This window comes from Lepeophtheirus salmonis, chromosome 3 (assembly GCF_016086655.4).
Source record: "Lepeophtheirus salmonis chromosome 3, UVic_Lsal_1.4, whole genome shotgun sequence".
Lineage (NCBI taxonomy): Eukaryota > Metazoa > Arthropoda > Copepoda > Siphonostomatoida > Caligidae > Lepeophtheirus > Lepeophtheirus salmonis.
In genome coordinates, this window is record NC_052133.2 from 22,140,598 (window position 1) to 22,144,402 (window position 3,805).

The window sequence follows — 3,805 nt, forward strand, 5'->3', positions numbered from 1 at the left end:
TGTCAATATAGGTTGTGAAAATATTTTATCTATATTCACGGTAGTATTGTATATTATAAAAAAAATTGTATTTGATGAAAATTCTGACTTTGATCAAGAGGTTAACCCCGTTCACAAGATTTTTTCAAAAAATAGGGATTATTATCCATATATTTGCTGCAGACAAGATATAAAAATAAGAGCAAAAGAGACCAGTACGTCACCCATAACATGCCAGAAACCTGTAATCAAAGCCTACAGCGCGAACGCTACAAATGGGGGTGGACGAATTAAGAAATTATTACAATAACATAACATCAGTTCGAAAGACCATTTGTCAACCATTAGTCATATTTTTATGAGAAAAAGGTATTTATTAGATTTAAATAGACCAACATATACCGATATTTTTTTTAAATCAGGCATTTGTAATCCATAAATCAGGGTTTATATGAAATTATTTAATTCCAATATCAAGCCGATGACAGGCCTCTCTCTTTTAGCTACAGGTATAAATTCGAATATTTTCGAGTATTTTCAGTATATAGTTAAGATTTGAAAAAAATATAAACACTTTTATGTTAAAATAATTTTTTTTTATATTGAGTGCACTAAAGACTAAAACACTCATAATTCATTCCAACATATGCACTTTTTTATCTAGAGCGGTTTTTAGTGTTTTTTCACTCTTAAGGAGAAAACATTTAAGTATTGAGTAGCTACGTGTGAGTGTGATTATGAAAAATAGAGACTAACTCTGAGGATTTCTGGGGGAGTAATCTTCTATATTATTAAAGCAATGTGTGTCTTTTAGCCAACGCCTAACTATTATCCCAGGAAATACCAGATACTATTGCTTTTCAGAAAATTAAGTAATCATATTTTTAAAATATTTTGTGCTGGAATGCCTTCATTTTCCAGGACCACTATTTTTGTAGGAGGAAAGTAGTAGATTTTGGAGAGGATTGATATTCTGGTGAAGAGGAACTCTGAAATATATAAATGTTATGTTCCTTTTTGGTAGATCAAATGAAGCATTATCATGAGAACCAAGTGGTTTAACTTCAAAAGTAATTCCAACCATCCAAATGATAATTTTTACATCTTTTTTTTTTTACATTGTTATATATTGTACTGATTATAATCCTCTCTCGTATTTGAAAATGTTATAATATATATTTGATTTGAAGTATATTCTTCAAATAATGATATTAATAGCATTGAAAGATTAACGATGTCTTTTTCTTATGTTATTTGAATAGTGGGTAAAGAAAACCGAAATATCAGAATAATATATTAAATGCATATACATATAAAAATTCTTTATATTAATATATGGAGCATCATTTTAAGTCACGACTTCACAAAAGAAATATATTTGATCTGTATGTTAGGACGGGCCGAAACCCAAAATGTTAGAAAATCCAATATGGCTAGTTATATGTCAATGCTCTGTATAAAAATAAGAATACATGCCAAATTTTAGATGGATGACTCAGCGTTTTTAGCTGCCAACAAAGGATTGGAATAACATTCTGTCATATTCTTTTATTATTCCTCATTTTTTAACATATACGAGGTGTGTTCAAAAAGTATAATAACTTTCGCGGTCAATGTACATTTGGTATACTCGATTTTTTTTTTGTACACTCGCCACGAACATATATTTACCGTCTGAGCTATATAATATGTTTATTTTGTTTGTGAGAGGCATAACGGTTAGAAGTATTGTGCGTGCTCGGGGGATTTTTTACTATTGAAAAATATGGATCAAAGTATTTGGAGCAAATTTTGTGTAAAAAATGAAATTAGGTACTTCAAAACACTTGAAATCTTGACAGTGGCATAAAAAAAGTTATAAGTGGTGCAAACTCTTCCAAGATGGCCGGGAAATACGCCAATGACGAGCCTCAAATATCAAAGTTTTAATGCCTGATTTTTTCGACTACTGTGGCATCGTTCATCAGGAGTCCTTACCGTATTGTCGTACGGTCATATAAAAGTATTATCTTGAAGTTATGCGCCACTTGCGAGAAGCAATACCAAGAAAACGTCCGGAATTATGGAAAATACAGGGAGCGGAGATCAAATTGTCTCCTACTTTAAACCTTGATAACTTGAAGACGAACTTATCAAATAAAAAACTTGTTACCAAATAAGAAAGCTATTCTCGACAGCTGACGATACGCAGTTCAGTTAGCATCATATGAGGAGATAAAGAGCTATAAGTGGAACGAGGAGCTTTCGAGGTCCCCCGTAGTCATGGCATTGGTTAATAATGGAGGTGAAATATCCAATTCAACGATTGCTTCAACCTTAGAAGTGAATTTACGGACTGTTCAGCGTATCCGTAAGAAACTCGAGGACACCTGGGATGTTGATGCCACCATAAAGAGGGCACCCAAGGAGGAGGGCGCCGACAGGAAGGTCAGGGACACCGACTTTGTCGACAAGGTGAAGAAGATGGTTGAGGATGACCCAACAAGTTCCATGAAGGCCATGGCGAGGGATCTGGGCTGCCATGAGAAAACAATAAGGGACTGTGTATCTGAGATCTTGACCCAGAAGGCAAAGGACATCAAAAGTCAACAAAATTGCTCAACAAGCTCAAGCACCCAAAGTAGCCCTGGATGCTTTGGTTTTTCTCTGATGAAAATAATTTCTGTCAAGATCAGAAGGTCAACAAGCAGAACAACATGTGGATAGCCACCTGCACCAGCCATGTGAGGAAGGTAATGAAGACCAAGTTTCCTGCAATGGTCATGGTGTTCGGGGTGGTCATCAGTGAAGGTCATGTTATGCCTCCCCACATGTTTGAAACGGGTCTAAAGGTCAACACAGAGGTCTACCTGGATGTTATGGAGAAGGTAGTTCTGCCCTGGATCCTTGGGGTGACCGGAGACAAGCCCTGGGTGTGGCAACAGGACTCAGCACCCTGCCATATGTCCAAAATCTCCATGTAGTGGTTAACCGAGAACTGTTATGACGTCGTAACCAAGGATTTGTGGCCTCCTAACTCTCCCGACCTTAATCCTGTGGACTATTTTGTCTGGAACTATGTCGAGAGACATAACAACAGACATCCCCATAGCACCAAGGCCAGCCTGATGTATTCCATCAAAGAGGTATTCGGCAACATGGACAAAAGATAGTCAGAAGAGCCTGCGGCCGGTTCAGAGGCCGTATTGAGGCCGTTATTGATGCCAACGGTGATTATATCGAATGAATGGCTACTCTATACCTATATGCTCGTCATAGTTTTGATTTTCAATAAAAAAGTTAAAAAATATTTTGTGTTGTTTTTGTAGAAAAATATTTTGGCAACAATTTGATCCCCGCTCCCTGTAATTCATGGTTTTTGCCTCACAATGATGCTCCTGCTCACTTATCTTTGATGTTAAGATATTTGTTGGCATAATAAAACAAAAACAATACAATCATGCCTCAGCCCCCATATTCAATAGATTTGGCCCCTTGTGATATTTTCTTGTTCCCAAAACCTGTAGAGACCTTTGAAAGGACGGAGATTTGTAACGACTGAGGAGATAAGGACCGCATCGCTGAAAGATCTGAAGGCTATACCGAAAAATGCTTATGAGTACTGCTTCAAGGATTGGAAAAAGGGTTGGCAGAAGTGTATTGTATCTGAAGGGGATTACTTTGAAGGGGAAAACATAAAAATTGATGAATAAATACAGACCTACGATGCATGGTAATTCGAACAATTCATACTCAATAGTAAATAAATTATTCCATTTTTAATTAGTATCTTGGTTAAAATAATTTTAAAGTATAAATCAGTGGTTCTCAATCTTTTTTTATTGAC